Source organism: Meleagris gallopavo, chromosome 1 (genome assembly GCF_000146605.3).
Source record: "Meleagris gallopavo isolate NT-WF06-2002-E0010 breed Aviagen turkey brand Nicholas breeding stock chromosome 1, Turkey_5.1, whole genome shotgun sequence".
NCBI lineage: Eukaryota > Metazoa > Chordata > Aves > Galliformes > Phasianidae > Meleagris > Meleagris gallopavo.
This window is the reverse complement of record NC_015011.2, coordinates 79,080,068-79,098,761: the sequence shown is the minus strand read 5'-3', so window position 1 is coordinate 79,098,761 and position 18,694 is coordinate 79,080,068. Positions and strand designations below refer to the sequence as shown.

Genomic DNA, 18,694 nt, shown 5'->3' with positions numbered 1-18,694 from the left:
ACTGTAATTCATTCTCAAAGGACAGAATGGTTTATCTAAAAATCAGTGCTACTCCACATCTGGTCTTCAAACCTAAAGGCCTGGACACAGCACACGGCTACACAGAAAACCTTTTTCTTTAGGCAGCACATCGCTTAAGTACCTCCGTAGTCCTGCCTACAGCCAACTTGAGCTGGTACCCTAAACCTCAGGACACATGGCCTTTTCAGGCCACATCTTCACTACAGAGAGCAAGGCTGGTATCTCCCATTTTCTTACTGTCTCCAAGAAAAGCACTTACCTCTCAGAAGGTTAGTGAGGTGTGGAGGGATTCACAGTAGCTGAGACACAGGCTGATGCACTACAGTGAAAATAAACCTATGAGGAAAGAAGAAGAAGGAATTGAAGTGAATCCACATGGGTTATTAGCCCCACATTAACGTTTAAATACTGCATTATTTCATCATTTGCCAAAGCTCAGATGAGCCCTAGCCTTCTGCAGATAACTCAGGAGGAACTAAAACTGTGGGGGGAGTTGGGATGGTTTCAGTCATTTGAAACAATGGTGTGAAAACTGCAAGGCCTGGATCAATAGCTAGAAGTTCAAGGCTATTTTTCAGAGTCAGTTTTAAGATCAGAAACTATTTCAGACTGGTTTTACCCCAGAGCTCTATAGAATTTCTACACAGAAATTTGGCACACCTCTACAATATTAAAAAATAATTAAAAAAAAAAAAAGAAGACAAATGCATAGAACTTACATTCAGAGCTGTTCCACACCCCTAAGAAAAAGACAACTACAGAAAGGAGTCAATGAGGTCCTATTAGACACCCTCAATTTCTGCATATATTTTTTTATTATTATTATTTTTAGAACCAAAACAGCAGGCCTTATACAGGAACTTATCAGACTAGATAAATCTTATCAGTCCATTAACACCTGCTGGAAAGTAGAATCCACCAAAGCCAAAGTGCTAACAATTAAGCACTTTTCAGAAGAAACTTGCAGAGAAAAGCTTTTCCCATGTTACCTATAGTCTGTATAACCCAGGAAGGGCAAGATCATCTATCGTTAATACCTTTCCTGTTCAAGTCTTCCAAAAAATCGTTATCTGAAAGCGTTATGCTGTGCAACACTCCCAATATTCTGGCTCCTCATGTTGCTGTCTGCCACTAGCTAATTCTTGTATCCTGTGGTCTCCAATCTTCTGCACAGGAAGAATCAGAAATAAGCATTACAGAAGTTTCAAAAAGGCATCACTTCAGATGCAAATTCAAATACTCTCATGAGCATCCATCCCTGAATGTCTACTGACAGTGGAAGGATATGGGAAATGAAAAAGTCTCAAGTAAGACTTCCATGATAAGTCTCAGTACAGAAGTCCAAGGCACAGACTGTAGAAAAAAAAATATATTCTCATTCCCATTTAAGTTTAGAATTACATCTGCAAAAGATTATGCTGATTCCACTTTATTTCCTTCAGTCAACTGATTTTTTATTTTATATAACTTAAAGGAGCAAGACTATATTTTAGCGTCTTCCTCAAGGATGATCCTATTTTATAACTTATCCAAATCCTAGATTGCACGGACTATGAATCTTTTCTTACCCAAAAAGTGGTTTTGCCTACAGAAAGTGGGAACTGATATTGAACAGATGCCTTACTTTTGATGGCTGGTCAATAACTCTTATTACGTCTCCTGCTTAGAGGCAGCAAATCCAGTTTAGTGGTGGTACATTCATCTCCAGTGACCACAGAGAAATGATCACCAAATATATGCCAGATTATGACAGAAAGTCAGCAGCCAGCCCTTGTAAGATATCACCTGAAAGCTGCCATTTCTTATCTCCTTTCGTCAGTAAGAAAGAAAGCTGAGCCAACTCCTGTCTTCCCCCTGTCTCAAAGACCAGCTTTACTCACCTGCCCCTTTCCCACAGCAATTTAGCATTTCTTACTGCTAGCCAACAAGCAATCAGGCTACAGTCTTCTGGTAGGTTTCAAGAGGTGGACTGTTAATTGCCTGCAGCTCTTCAGGACAAAAGTTGTGTTCTTTTAGGGTAAGTTAAACAACACAGAACCAAGAGTTTAACTAGCAGCTATAGCCAACAACATAGTGTCTCTGCCAAGGCTGGCATGCGTTGAAGAACTATCTTGCTGAAGTCTGTAAGTGCTGCCAATGCCTAATATCAAAGGCTATGGTGATTTCAGGCCCAGCACAGCTGGTTCTGATGAACCTAATGACATCCTGGAATAAGGGTTGGAAAGCTGTCAGAGAGATAATGTTTTGTGTTTGTTTTCATTTTCTTTAAAAAAAAAAAGTCAAATTGCATATGCAATATTACATCAGTCTTGACAGGAGAATACTTCTGTGGTTTAAAAGGTAAAGAAGGTTGGAAAAGATCATGCCAGAATAGCCAACATCCCAGGGATGAGATTGCTGTTTAGTTTTGTTTTTAAACCAACTGTTTATCCTATTACTCTCCTGTTTTAAAGAGACTTGATATTACTTCACTGAAGATGTAGGAATAGAAAAGTGCTTTCTTGCACAGTTCCAATCACTAGATATTATACTTAATACTGTCTTTCTCCCAGGGGGATATTGAACTATCAAATTCCTGAATCAATATAAACTTCACAGGAAAGGAGGTCACTGCATAGTAAATCCTAGTTGGAATCCTGCTTAAGGCAGGAGGGAAAAGAACATGTGATTATCTGTAATTCATTTTCAGTAGAAAACATGCCTTCTAGGAATTAATCCTGAAATTCTTTTTTAAAGTTGGTTAGCTGCAGTCACACAGACAGTTTAAAATTTAAAAAAAACAAAACCAAAAAAACTTATTGTATTTTAATTACCAAAAAGATACTACATAAATGGCACAACTTGGTTTAATTCAAGAACCCTTAAGGATGCTTTTGAGCTGCTAAGAGAGGATCACCTCACAATGAAGGAGGAGGATTTAGATATTAATTTATTTATTTACTTAGACAATGGCATTTTGCTTTCAAAGTACAGACTACTCAGTTGGACACTTTTTCTCCAGATGTTCCACTTGAAGTTACGCTAGCTCTGTACTGAGTTGGCTGTAGAACTTTTTAAGGACTGAAGATCTCTCATGGTTAGTCCTTGGTATCATGCTCTGCGGTACCATGTAAATAGCTAGTTATGAAGCTCATTCAGTTCTCAATTCCTAGAAGCCTTTACCATTGCCATTCCAAGCCACCTGGACACAGAGAAACTCAATCTTTTGCATCATATCAGAGATCTTTCCCTTTACACCTTGTCCAAGAGAAAAGCTAAGGCAGCTCGAGGCAACTTGTCTGGGGCTGCTTCTTGCAGCATCTACAGCTAGACAGTGGTAACAAGAAGACTCACACCAGTGTGATTTCCGCTATGAAGCATATTTGTGGTTTACAAGCCATTCTTGCTTTTATCATCCTTACCCTGAGAAGCATTTGCATTTTTTCTTTCAAGCGCAAAGGACAACTCCACAGAAGTCCCTCATAACATTTGCAGTGTTACCCTACTACAGATGTTCTAGTTAGTATGATACATGGTAGTCCCCTCAAACATTTCAGTTCCTTTGCCTGGAAATGCATATTTTCCCTTAATCTAAAAGGTTATTGGAAGATATTCCAGAGAAGGAAAAAGTCACCCAAGGTAACTGTGTCCTGCCTAACCCTCAGTTACTCTGTAGGGAAATATGCTGGTTTTCTGTCCACCTAATTCTCCTCATCCACCTCCATGTAAACTCAAAGAAGACACCTTTCTTCTTGCATGAACCATCACTTCCTTTTATGGCTATCTTTTCATCTTAGGAGTTGGCAGTTTTTCTGAGGTCTTCACACAACAAGAATCAACTGAATCCACCCATTCACGCCCCTTCCATGCTGATGTCCACTTCTCAGAGGAGGGAAGCAGCAGCTTTTTTTGCCCAGAACAGGGAGCACAGGAAAAGCTAAAATTACTCACTAAAATTACTTACTGTGCTGTGCTGGGCTGGGATATGCCAAACACTATTCATTGCTGCCATCAATCCCATCCCTCCAGGACAAGGGTATACATATCTATTTTGGCTTCCAGTGACCACAGCTGGTTTCTATCCCCTTATTGAGAGCTATTGAGTTCTTATCTTCAGAAAAACAGCAAGTTACGTAACAGCAGCTGAGACCACCTTTTTTTTTTATTATTTTAATTTTTTTGAGATTCTCAGGAGTCCCACTGTCCAGGCAACATTATATGACAATATTAATCATCTTTCCAAGGCAAAAAATAAAAATACACAGCCAAAGCCATCATTCCTGGCTTATAGGCTTTTGTTTCCAGTGCAAATGAGCCTGGAGTTAAGCTATAACCAAGTAATACACTCAGCTAGAAGGTTAAGAGCCGTATCCTCAAAGGAGACTCTAAATATCTATTTTCTCTATTCCCTAAAGGGATTGAAATTGTCTACTTTTGATTCAGATAGTCTAAGAAGAGGCAACAGGCATCAGTAAGGCTAGCCTAAGCAGGTCCTGTGTTACCATTCCCCAATCACTTATTCTCCCCAACCTGATGCTTGGAGAATGGCGAAGCAGTATGAGCAGTTTAAGGCAGTATTTCTGAACACCATCAACTAGGCATTGACAATGGCTTCATCGCACTTAAGCTGGTTAAACATGTGAATCTAGTAGTCATTAAAAAAGTTATATTCTTCTCTAGCTTGGGAAAGATATACAACATATTAACAGGGGCTTGAAGGTTTGTCTCAGTTTTAGAAAGTGCCACTTCTCCATTCTATCCCACAGTCTGACAGTTAAGCAACTGGTGTATCATGAGGTTCTTACTTCAAGGATTGGTCTGCCTTCCCATATCACTCAGCATGTACAGTGGGGGAAACAGCCACTGTCAGAGATCTCCTGCAGCTGAGATCAGACTGTCTCCAGCAGCATTATGCAGAGGATGGGGTTCTGCCCATCCAGGCAGAAAAACCTCGGTCAAAACGCCTCACGTTCACAGATGATAACTACATGCCAACAGCCATGCTAGCCACATTCCACTACTTCTTCCAAGGGGAGCACTTACATATCTTCATACAGGGCCATATATATCTTCACGTACAATTTCATGTAACTAATTATCTTTCTAGAAAGAAATTACTGTTTCTCACGCAGGTTTCTGCAGTCGCATAGTTCTATGCTGAGAGAAGGTTCGTCAGCATCAACCACAGGTAGCAGTTTTATCATTTCCCTCATGTGAGCTCAGAAGGGATAATTTGTAGAAGAATCCCAAAGGCTGCACACACAGCTGCTGTGTGATCAGACAGCAAGGATGGTTTTGGAAGGTTGTGCTTGTCCAGCCCTTTCGTCCTTTCACCCAGAAAGGTCACAAGCAGCTGCTCTCACTCATACCTGTGAGCATTATCAGCCTGCACACCATGCTCCAAAGCTGACCTATGGAGAGAGAGTGTAAGAGTTCTTTCAGGAGAGTTTTCTCGAGCAAAATAAAGAGAAAGAGAGATCATATTGCATTCCTGGATTGGAAAGAGGTCATTTTTCTGACCCCCATGGTTGAGTTGGCTTTACCACCAAAGCCTCTGTAACACAGAAACTTGTTAAAAAGCCCCACTCACCTACAGTGGAAACAGAGATTTAGTTTTAGCAAGCTGACACAGTGCTCCAAAGCCCCACATTCCTGTGTGTTTACTCCTCTCCAGCCAGACAGCAATCATAGGCGCTTTCCTTATAAGCTTCAGCTCACCCTTTCCTAATGCAGGATCAGTGACCTCTGGAGTAACTGGTGAGAGATAACCAGCTTTTGTTCCTAGCTGCTAGTGTGATGCACATCCCTCCAGCTGCCCTTCTCCTAGGAGAAGGATCAGGCTTTAAGAGCAGCTAGGATCAAGCCTTAGAGAAGCTTACAGCAATCAGAAGCTTAGCTGCTCTAAGCAGAGGGGGCCGTTCACCCACACAGCATCAGACAGCAGCACACGGATGGACCTTGCAGAAGGAGCCTGGCGCTCCCCAGCTTTGTCCACGAGCATCGTGGGCTCCCCGTAGAGAAAGCTGAACTGCTGCACTGGTGACATGGAAGGAATAACAAGAGTAGAATAATAAGGCCCCTCTGGGCCACAGTGTTAGTGAGCATTGGCCACCTCGGCGGGACACACGCTAAGGAGTTAGCTATCTTTTGCGCTGCCTTCACACCATTTTAAGCCACAGTGAATCAGGCCCCATAGGTACACGAGGGAGAGTGCCGAGGGAGGGCAGTGATAGATTGGGAAAGCAAAGTTCTCTCAATTTTACACTCGGTCACCTAGCTTTATCTAGAGACAAGAGGAAATCTCATTCCATGTAATTCACTTACCCACAGCGCTCAGAAGGGAAATCACTGCAATGCTGTTTGCAGGAAGAAGCAAGAAGCACGCTCCTCCATCTGCAGCTGAGGAGGCAATGGTCTCCCAGCATAAACACATCTTTAAAGCTGTTAGAAGCCCTGAGGACCAAAGAAAAGAAGCAACAGAGCATCCTAAACACACTGCCCAAGGGAGTCCCTTTCCACTTTACTAGCTCCATCCTCTTTTCTCTATCTAACAGCTCATAAAAAAGAAAAGCTTGCTTGCAGGGGGACACCTTTATACTCTTAATTGAGCTGCAATTGGACATTACTAAGGCTTCTGTCCTGCCCTTTTCTGGGAAGGCTGCTACCACCTCCATAGGATGGGCAGTTAGAAAATCGATTTGTACCTTGTAGCTATTCTCCCTGTTGAAATTCTGTCAGCACCTGCTCTGTATTTATCCACTTTTATTTGTTCTGAAATTAGATTCCTAAATCCAGGCCTATTTGCTAAAGAAAAATCAACAGATTTCAGAATGGAAATAGAGGAGGCAGCATCTGAAATATTTCCCCACTACCATTAATGGGTAAGAATAAAAAAAATTATGGTCCCCTCCAAAAAACACAACACAACATCTAGGTGAATGAATTCAGAAGGGAGGAAAGGGAAAGGCCTGAACTACACAAGAGGTTGTGTTTATATTGTCTGCTCACACAGTGCTGAACAATAAAACATACTACTTGACCAATAATACAAACATTTCCTATCTTTATATGCATGTACATGCACCATTTTTACATTTCTATTTAACATTTCTAAGTCTGAGGAAGATGAAGAAACTAGAAGCAGCAGCAGATCTCCAGAGATTACCTTTTTTCTCATTCTCTTCCCATGTAATGGGTAACTGCACAGCTACCTAGAGTGAATTTATGCTGCACTGGTTGATCTGCGATAGCCACCCAAGTGGTTTCAGGGTCACATCTACAAGGAGGTGAGTGCAAGCACAAAAATCACTGCTGCAGTGCAGTTGGCACACAGCAAACCTAGGACTTTGTTTACCATTTGTTTATGCTTCTGTCCTCCATAGAAAGCTCAACTGAGTGCAGGAATGGAAAACATACAATGATTCTTACCTATGTGGCTAATTAACAAAATGGTGTTACTTGTAGTGTGTTTTAAGTTTCCAAGGTTCCTCTGCCAATGAGAACCACAGCCATACTTGAGGCAGAGGTGTGCAGATGTCACAGATGTTTTGATCTCTTCAGCTGAGACCTCTTTTCTCTTTCTGCTATTTTAATGTAAAATAGAAACCTTTCGGATTGAAAGGGCATGGAAAAGTCAAATAAAAAGTCACTAATATAGTTATATTGTCAAAAGGAAGGAAAAAAAATAAATGGTAGAATGAAAACAATGGGAATTGTTTTTGAAAAAAACTTTCTAGTTTTAGTTATCTGTGATATTTTTTGTTTATTCTGATAGTTCTTGTTGTCTCTGAACTGCCTGTGTTGTGTGATTAAAATCTTCACCTCAGGGATCTACTATAGATTTTTATTTTTTTTTTGCATAACAAGTAGGATTTACAAAAGAGTAACATTAACTCAGTTCTGCTCCCTGCTGAAGTCAGGAAGGGGGTATTTTATCATCAACAGCAATTAAAATAAAAATGGAATGGATCTGCGGTACTTGTAAAAATCATCTTCCTAGGCAGAGCTTTCCTTTCCGAAGGTCTGCACCCATGAATATGCCTGCACCAAACACACCAGGGTACTTAGGAATTTGGGATACAAAAATAACGTGTGGTTGAGGTCCATTCTGTGAAAAGGAAAAACATTTCAAAGAAGAGAAGATACAGGAATGGTAAGTAAACCAATAAGAAGTGAGAGTTCTCCCTTAGAAGTACAGAAAACTGCTCCATATGGAAAGCTGATGAAGCAATAGTCTGATCTGAGGCACTGCAACAGGGCATCTCCAAGGCCAAGGGGAAGATCTGCAAGCACACCTCTCCCCTTGGAGGACCAAGCCTGGGAAAGAGAATGGGGAAAGCAGAAAGCACTACCTGGCATCCCAAAGGAAAACCTAAGCAACACAGTGCCTGGTAAAGCAGGGGAAGGACAGGGGAAAGGCACCCAGAGATGTTTGCCAGCATCAAAAGCATCTCCTGAGTGTGTACATTTGTTTGCTTCTCTGCTGCAAGAGCAGCCCCTGCCCCATCTCCCTCTCTCTGATCATACAATATTCATCAGCTGCCTTTCCCCTCCTGCCCTCAGATACAGGGGGCTCTGGTGGCTGCAGCACAGTTGTGCACTCCTCCAGCACTCGAATGCTTAGCAGCATGTTTGCAAGAGGCAAAAAAACAAGGGCACTGGGAAAAGCATGCACTTCCAGAGCATCCTTTGTTTGCCTGGAACTGCAGACAGCAGTGCTGTGAAGGAGCATAGCCCCTGGCTCATCTACACTGTGTCTTCGTGTAGCAAGAGAAGCACACATTTTCCTCGGGGTTGCCAGCAGGTGAGGTTTATTCTCCAACTATAGCACAGAAAAGCCAGGGCCCTGTAGTTTTGCCATGAGACAAGACTGCTGAAGCCAGACTCCTACTTTTGCCTGGGGTCACTGACTGCTGTATCTTCACTGCTGGTGTGCTCTTGTGCATTATTACAATGAGGCTAAAAAATTCTTTCACAAAGCTATTTTTGACTCTGTGTGCGTGCATGTGTGTGTAGACACGTAAACGTAAAAACCTAGGGTTGCTCATCCTCTCCCATTTCCTCCTCCCCACGGCATCTGTTTTCCCTCTCACCAAGGCAGGAAGATATTAATTTTTTGCTCTGCTAGTCAGAAGATTAGAAGTATTAAGATGTATGCAGCATAACAGTGTTTATTTAGGTGTTTTTTTTTTTTAATTCTGAAGGCCAAAGAGAACTTAATTTAATTGGTGGAAAGATAAAATAGGGCTGCATTTACAAACAGGTTATCTTTCTACTGTCAACTCATCTCGCCTGCTCTGTCAGTCGGTTGAATTTAATTGTTCCAGGCCTCCCAATTTTATAGAGCCTTTCCTCTCCCCTCGTTCCCCATTACCCTGCCTCTACATAATGTATTCTCCTGGCAGGTGACTGCGGGTCTGCATGAAAGCCTCGGAAGAGCTCATGATTAAAAAAAAACATGTTAAGCAAAGCTGGAAAAGCCCAGGGCCAAATAGTTAAATGTACTATACTAATATTTTACATGGAAGCAGAGTGCATTCTTCATCTGCAGCTATCATGCCTTGAGACCTGTTGTTTTTCCAAGAGTTTTATACAATTTTAAATGAAGGAGGGGAGAGCTGATAGGTTTTGAGACTGCCTATTTTCTCATGCAGCTGGAAGAGATGGACCACAATGGTCCAATCTGTCCTTAAATCTGTGATGCTGTGGGCAGAAAGATGTAGAAAAGACACGGTTATTTCTCCAGCAAAAAATACCCACTCTAGCATGACTAAGTGACAGAAACATCACAAACTATCTAGTCTGAATTCACCTGAGTGTTTAATACAACCTGCACAGCGGATTCAGTTCTCTGTTGCCATTTACCTCAGGAGGAGAGTTCTTCATCCTGCTTTGCCACCATTCGGTGCAGGGCCAGTAGCCATGTCACAGTGAAATGCCAACTAGGCACATGGCTGCAGAGGAGTTTGGGTGATGCACACAGCTCCACATTAGGGGGTTAAGGCAGGCCATGCGGGCTGAAAGGACATCCTTACAGAAGGGGAAACTGAACCAGATGATGCTTTTAACACCCTGTTCCTTGTCACATATACCTCTGCTGCATTTGGGGCTGTATAGAGCCACGTGTGCCCTGTTTCACAAGTCGGTTTTGCCACCTGGCCAGAGTTCTGTGTGTGGCAGTAGCTACGAGCTATGTGAGCCTGCAAATGCGTACTCAATTCAAGCACAGCTGGAGGAGCTACAGCCACTTTCTTGATTAAAATTAGATTAGCCTATCCTACATGAGGTATGTTTCAGCCAACTTACATCTGCTTCAGAGAGCTATTTCCCCAGTCTCTCTTTAGGACAGCACCAGCACCATTACCAAGCCTGTCAGCACTTTTCAGAGATTTGTCCACATTTTTAATAGCTCTACCCATACCATCCAAGAGGAGATGCAGCCTGTGCAGGCAAATAACTTTTTTAGGTCTTCAGATGAAATAAAATAATTCACCGATGGACTTATTAAGGATGAGCCCGTACATATTAGTCTACCAAACTGATACTTTAAACTGTATTTTAAATGTACTGCAGTCATAACATAAGACAGAACAGCAGCACATGGGGATTTTCTCTCTGCTCTCCTCCCTTTACAGGTATTTTAAAATCGCCCTATCAGTCTGCTTCTCAAAACTAGTATTAGACACTAAAATACACCTTTGTTTACATCTTTACATCTCAGGTTGACTCCAGAGGCTCATGGTTGGTGCTGTCCCCATGTGCAAACCTCAAAGCTCAAGCAATTTTTATGCTGCTTCTATTCTTTTGTCCCTCCATTGCTACCACAAAGGCAGCAGATGTTCACAAGCAGGGCCTTACCTAGCAGCGAGGAGTGAATGCAATATTCAACATTTAAATCAGATTGGTGGCTGAGAGAGGTGTGAAAGCTGAAAAAATTCAATGTGTTGGTGAATGTCAAATGTGATAGATAGAGTCTGAACTAGTCAAAGCAATTCTTAAGAGTTTGGCAATGCTCTGCTTATGAGCGTGCACTATCTTGATCTCCATCTTTCTCACACTAAAATGAAGATGTATGCTGAGCCACTGCTTTTCTGTTCTACCTGACTCACTTCACCAGGGATTGTTTACCCACCAGAAATGTACCTGGAATCCACTGTGACTGTTAAATTCCTCTTCTCCCTTTTCAATTTTTTTCTCTTCCTAATTGAAGTCAGCCTAAGTCAGATTAGAGTCCTGTCTTGATTTCCCTGGTCATTGAGCTATGCCACATGCACAATGCAGAGATCAGTGAGTCAATGGAAAGTGAAAAGAAATAGTTCACCTATCCTTACCATCCATCTCCCCACTCTCTTTTGCCCATGAAAAGGAAGACACAGCTCTCTCAAAAAATCTACTTGGTGCAAGAGTTTTTTTCTCCATTTATGAAAAACAGACAAAATTCAGCTCATAGGTAAGCAGAGAAGAAAGAAGAAATGCACAGAAGTAAACATAGCCTTCTGAAACGTAGCTACTTATATTTCACCATTTTTGGTTTGCTATAATGAACTAACAAAGTTGCACTATGCAGGAAAAAAAAATCTGGGAATCCTTATTTCCACACTGGAGATGGAGAAGAAATCGGAACATCGTACAGCAGGGTATCCTCTGGGGTACAGAAACCAATCCTCTCCTGTTGCAGGCTGTGCATTAGGTAAACATCTTTCTCAATAGATCAAACAGCAACCTAAACACAGTTTGGCCATTTGCCTCCAATTGTAGTAAGAGCAGTCAAGTCCTGAATGTAATGAGGCCAGGGCAGAGAAAAAAAAGGGGAAAGAGTTGAACAACCTCAAGCTGTGAGAGTGCTCACTCACCACTACTGGGGAGCACAGGCATTCCTCATGCCTTCTTCTGTCTTTCTAAATACATCTCATCTGCACTAGTTGATCTGACTGTTCCAGAGCCCCATTTCTCTAATGGTTAGTCACTTTCTTCTAATTTTCTGTCTATTTTTATTCATAGCCAGTTTATACACATTTGCTCTTGTGCCAACTTTGTCTTTATTTTAAATAGCTCTTCTCCCTCCCTGACGTTTATCCCCTTAAGGTGTTTATAGAGAATAAGCATATCCCTTCTCAGCCTTTGTTTTGTCAGGCAAATGGAGCACTTTTGTAGTCTCCTCACGTGATAAGCTCTCCATTCTACTGGACATCCCTATAGCCTTCTTCAGCATACATTCCTGCTGGAGCTCATGTAGCCAGAGAGTGCCCTGGCACCAAAGACGATGTTCCAGATAAGGCCTTAGAAAAGCTTCATACAAAGTCATTAAAAATTCCCTGTCTGGCTCAGAAATCCTGCTCATCCTAAAAATGCATTTGCTTGTTTCTCACCTGCATCCCAGAGGTGGCTCACAGTTGTACTAGCTGATCACAGGATGACTAATACCTTAGTTCTTTTTCCCTTCCGTCATTTCCAATTTATGAATTTATTTATTCCGGCACATAGCAGAAATTCTCATGTTAATCCCAAGAATGGAACCTTTTACTTTGCTCTGTCTAATTTCCTGCTGCTTCTATTATTCTCGAGGTCACCCAATGTTTCCTTCATGATATCTGTTTTGTCTTGAAAGCGCCTCAGTTTTGTTTCATCAGCTAATTTCATCCGTGCACTCCTTCTCTGTAATTTTATTCCTAATCCCTGTCTTCTCCAGCCTTCGGTAGTAATTTCCCATGTGATATCACCTTCTTGTAGTCCAAAATAAATGAGATTCAACACAGCTTTTTTTTTCTTTCTTTCTTTTTTTTTTTCCTCTATATAAAGTTATTTCACATTCCCAAAGAAGACATTTGGTTAATTTCTGGTGGCTCCACGTTGGCAAACATGGACAGCATTCTGACCTCTTACCTCCCTTGCTGTATTTCAACTTTTACTACTTCCTTCGGATCTTTACAGAATGCGTCCACACAGATAGGTATAGAATTACACTGTTAAAAAGAAGAATAATTTTAGAAGAAAAGAAAATGAAAATAGAAAAAACAAAACAACAACAACAATTTCTAGCTGAATTAGGATATTTTCTTTTTCGTTGTTGCTATTGTTTTACATAGCTTCTCTCCTCTTCAAACAACAAAAAAATAATCTGAGAAACTCTTGTTATGGTCCAACGCAAATGAATAATCCCTCATTCTCCTCTAAATTATATTATACATTGTTTGCCTGGTACTGGTAACCTCAGGAGTTTTACAAAGGGGCTCTTGAACAGATAGACATCTCTGATCAAAAGAGCTGCTGGAGAGGGCCAGGTTTAAGGTGTGAGCATTGTTGTTTAGGAAAGGGCAGAGGGGGGTGGGTTATCTACATACACCAGGTACTTCTGTCTCTTTTGAGACAGTGGGAATCCACATGTTTCATATAAGCCAGGACTTTGTTCTCAGAAATAATGACCTGTTTTAATAATGTTGTCAACACCCAAGTGCTGGTGGCCAGTTTCCAGATCATAGTGGCTGGATTCAAAAGGCCTGATTCACATAAGGCCAAGAAAATAAAAATCAAGAGGCTTATCAGAAGCTTCAGCAAGTCTTTTTACTAACCTCATTAAGCTAGTCAGAGGAAACATTTTAAATCTAAGCCACCGTTGGAGACATGTAAAATCTGCTGGACAACACAGAGGTGAATAGGTTCCAAAGACTGAATGCACAGGGTCTGATGGGGAGAAACCAGATGCAATGGCTTCACTCTAAAACTAGTGCTATCATGCATTAATATCTCACTCCTAAATTTCAGGTGGGACCAGAGTGCATTACCTATCAGTGAATACCCACTTCATGTCTGACAACACACTTCTTGGCAATGAGGACTATAAGGTAAAACTATAGTGCACATTGCCAGCAGAAATTCTCCCCAGGGTGCCATCCTAAAGACCCAAAGATCTTTAGAGATCACCAGATCACCCAAAAAAGCAAAGAAAGATGATTCATCTGCAGACAGTATCTGGTTTTGCTTACTTTTATTCTGATTTTCTTTAGATAGTGTGATCATACCGCCTGCATGAGAGTCTCTCCTAATAGCTATTGGCCGGTTTCAACTCAGTTTGGCAGAGAAGCACAAGTCTCAAAGATATCAAGCTCTGAGCAGTTTTGTGCAAAAAGCCAGGCAGGTAGGAGGACCTTTTAATGCCTTCATGGGCAGAAAACATATGTGCTTGCCACTTAAAAAACACCAGAAGACATACATGGGGATTTGGTCTTAAGACAAAAACCTGCAGAAAACTATGCTTAATTGGCTTTGCTTTTCACAGACTAAGGTTTACATTAGACATTCAGGTCTCATCTGCTTTGGAAAGTTAAAGACGTGGATGAATCACATTTTTATATGAGACAGAAAAACGAAATTAAAATTATGGCAATAATGAAAGAATTCTTGGGCGGGGGTCAGATTCTGAATGAGCCCCAAGTCATTACTTCTGTCCTTTTATACCCATATGTAGGTACAGTTTTATGTTGGAAGCCATAGGATATAAACTACATAACACAGACATTGAATTTTTTCACAAGTCCTCATATAAAAAATGCATCAGGTTCCCAGAGATGTTTCTGTGGAGATACTGTTAGGGAAAGCCTGAAGGAGTTGCCATAGATTTGGTCTCTAGATTAAAGCCTTTATGACAGAGACATTTCTCTAGGCCTGAAATAAAGCTGCTGCTTTACCCCTCAGCTTCATTCACCCTCTCTCTGCCCTCCACACAGCCACAAGGTGCTTGAGTGACCCTACCATGAAAAGTAAGAAACGTCCCTGTATTTTATGCTGCAGGTTATATGGCAAACTCCTGTAGTCTCATGTCAGTGAATGAAAACAAATGGGTCTTGAGGCACCTAAACTCCACTCTGTCTTTTGCTAACTCTTTTAGACTTCGTGCAAATATCTTATTTTTTCTACCTGTACCTTTTTCTAAACAAGTGTTGACAAAACACAGTTAATTTCAGGAGCTGGCTAGCACTCTCATGAAAGGAGAATTTTTCTTAAAGAATTCACATCCAGATCCTGCCATGCTTGCAGTAAACAACCTTGAGGTTTTCTCTACTAAAACGGGGCAATATTACCCAGAATACCTCCAACATTTGTAAATATTTGCCCACACCAGAAAGGACATTGCTTTTATGTTGTAAAAACAGAACAGCCCCTTAATGCAGGCTCATTTCTATGTGCTTACAAGTAACAATCCAGTTTGAATAAGCTACACAGCTCTCCAGCACTTTCTACGTTAGCATGACTGCATCCACACTAAGAGTGGCTGATAAAACAGCATAAAATCACTTTTCTAAATGAACAATTAGAAATGGACACAAAATTTGCATAGAGATAGCAAGCTAGGGAGAGATGAAACCCTTCTCCCTATTGAGTTCTCTTTGTACAGCAAGAAAATTAAAATTGGTGCTAATGTTTGCACAATTCTATAAGCGCACGAAGCGATATATAAGTATTACCAAAAAGTCAGGAATCACTGTTAATGTTACTATGCATAAATTTTAAAAATAAAAACCACAAATGGTTTCAGCTCTAGTCTAAAGCAAGAGGGCCTTACGAGCATCAGATACTCATTGGAGTGAAGCTGGAGTCTGCCTCTACCCTGACAATTTCATTCCTTATTCAAACCAATTGTTTCTGCCTCTCATTTACATAAGCACTTTGCTCATTAACATGCTATAAAAGGAGAAATGAGTTGGGGGTGGGGAGAAGGAATGGGCCACTAATAGAGTAAAGAAAACCTTTTAAACAGGGAAGCAAGAAGGTCACATCAACCCTAGGATGATAAGAGCTGAGGTCACTGAAGGCCATGGAGCCTCTCTGTCAAAACCACTCAGAAAAAGGAGATGGAGCTGATGCATATTCCTCACTCTTCTCTATATGCACATCTATCTCCCCTCTCCAGTTCTCCTTTCCTCCCCTGCTCCCTCCCGCCACTTTCTCTCTCCATGCTGCTGACTCTTTAAGCCAGAGCTTTATGGGCCAATTCTGCTCACATCCCAGCTGGCTTCCATATATGGAGTCCATTTTCATCTCCTCCATCCAATAAAGAAATAGAATCAGACTTTCAGGTCTTTTAGTAACTGTCCTTGAGGGACAAACCCAAAGCTGATGGAGAGTAGAGCTGAACATCCACCCCCAAAATACCCCCAGTAGGGCATAGAAAAGACAGTTTGGCATGGGACAGCTGCTCAGCTGTGCTATGTGTTAAGAGTCATAACAAATTTGTGACTAACATGGTAAGCGTGCCCAAGGGGGTGGAATCAACAGAGCCTCCATACTGCACACAGGACACATGGACAGTTCATGGCCTCCGCTTTAGACACTGGCTCATATTACTGGTGTGAGAGACAATCTGACTTTCTCACTCTTGCTCCTTCCCACTGGCTCTCTCTTATTACAAGGATAGCTTGCTGCTCACATGGCTTCAGCCCATGAAATAACTCCATTTTCAGGGCTGGCTAGGTTCACACTAACTATCAAAGAAGAAAAAGAATGTATAATCACTATAAAATATATATAAATGGAAGAAGAATAAAAGAATAGGAGTGAATGAAAAAATGGGATGAAGGAGTACCTAGTTCTGTGGATGATGAAGCCAAAAGGGACAACCCAATACCATGGTCTTCTCTGCTGTCTCAGCTATTTCCACCATCACTGTTCTTAATAAATTACCACTGAAGACTCCCCCAGATAATCTATCTACTGCAAGGAGTCTCTGTGCTTCCTAATGGATAATTTCTTCCAATTAATATCCCTTGCAATAAAAGCCGGTTAATTTTTGTCCTTAACAACAGGACAAGAAGACTGTTGCCTTCATTTTGGCAGTAGCTTTCAGCATTTTGGAAGCTATTTCCATCAGTATTCACTGACATGTATTAAAGGAACAATATCATTAATTGTAACAAAGACAAGACTTAGACATAATTGGTTAAGTGCAATTGATAGCAAATACTTGTGCCAGGGACACATGTGGATATATTACTTACATTAGACTGTGGAGAAAAGTGAGTAATGTGTAAAATAGCACACAGTGATAAGCAACTCATAACTGCTGTGCGTGCTCTTTCTCTGTGAATGACGTAAGTAGAGAAAGTACTGATGTGGAGTTACACCAGGGAACATAAACCTCCTCTAATATCTATCCTCTGCCTCTGCCACACCTTTTATCTTCAGAAACAGGATGTTACCACAGAGCAGTACATTTGATACGACAGAAGGAAGAGACGCCATCCAGAGGGACCTTGATAAACTCAGCAAGTGGGTCCTTGTGAACCTAATGAAGTTCAACAAGTGCAAGGTGTTGCACTTAGTTTGGGGCAACCCCAGATACGTGTACACACTGGGAAAAGAACTTGGGGGTCTTGGTAGATGAAAAACATAACATTTGTCAGCAGTGTGCAATTATAGTACAGAAGGCTTAATTATCCTGGGCTGCATCAAAAGAGGGGTGGCCAGCAAGCCCAGGGAGGTGACTATCCCCCTCTGCCATGCCCTTGTGAGACCCCAGCTGGAGTACTGCATCCATGTCTGGGGTTCCCAGCTCAAGAAAGATGTGGAGTTGTTGGAACAGATCCAGAGAAGGGCCATAAAGATGATCAAAGGGCTGGAGCACCTCTCCTATGAAGAAAGGTTGAGGAAGTTGGGTTTGTTCAGCTAGAGAAGAGAAGGCTTCCGAAGACCTCATTGTGGCCTTCCAGTACTTAAAGGGAGCTTATAAGCGGAAGAAAATCAACTTTTTACATGGGCAGAAAGTGATAGAACAAGGGTAAATGGTTTTAAATTAAAATAGGGAATATTTAGATTTGATATCAGAGGGAAATTTTTCACTAAAAGGGTGGTGAGGTGCTGGATCAGGCTGCCCAGAGAAGTTGTGGATGCCTCATCTCTGGAGTTGTTCAAAGCCAGGTTGGATGATGCCCTGGACAGCCTGATCTAGTGCCTGATATAGTCGTTGGCAATCCTGCTCATGACAGTGGGACTGGAACTTGGTGATCTTTGAGGTCTCTTCCAACACAAGCCATTCTATGATTTCATGATTCTTAAGTTTTTCAAGAATCAAGGAAATACGGCTCCCATCTTCATGGGTGACACATTTATCCTAAACACAGCAGTGACATTTCTTACCTCTATAAACATTAAATACTAGAACAGAATACAATCGTTTCAGCGGTCAGTATGATCTAGAAACTCTTAATCTCACAACAAAGGTCTCAGTCTGTTTGTGTGTTTTTTGTTTTTAAATTAATTTGGCATTTATTGCTAATTAACACAGGGGTTTTAACACCAGGTGTGAAATGATGGAGCAATCTCTACAGCAGCTTTGGCTTAACTACACTCCACTGCAGGTATAATTACATCATAATCCTTGAGAGTAGCTCTGTGGAGAAGGATCTGGGGATCCTGGTGGATGAAAAACTTAACATGAGCCAGCAGTGTGCTCTTGCAGCTCAGAAAGCAAATAGCATCTTGGGCTCCATCAGAAGAGCGGTGGCCAGCAGGGACAGGGAAGTGATTGTACCCCTTTACTCTGCCCTAGTGAGGCCCCCAACACAAGAAAGATGGGGAGCTGTTAGAGAGGTTCCAGAGGAGGGCCACAAAGATGATCAGAGGGCTGGAGCACCTCCCCTATGAAGACAGGCTGAGGGAGCTGGGCTTGTTCAGCCTGGAGAAGAGAAGGCTGCAGGGTGAC

General features: G+C 41.6%; 1 long non-coding RNA gene across 2 annotated transcripts in view; it reads right to left on the bottom strand.

Annotated features, from left to right (window-relative positions):
* Positions 1-275: 275 nt before the first annotated feature.
* LOC109369323 overlaps positions 276-18,694 on the bottom strand; it is an 81,248-nt gene continuing 62,829 nt past the window's right edge. The window contains exon 3 of one of the 2 annotated variants that reach the window (XR_004161608.1): positions 276-357. This is a non-coding gene — a long non-coding RNA (uncharacterized LOC109369323). Of the gene's footprint in view, positions 358-12,186; positions 12,963-18,694 lie in introns of those variants that run through there. The other variant, XR_004161610.1, reaches the window with a different exon arrangement.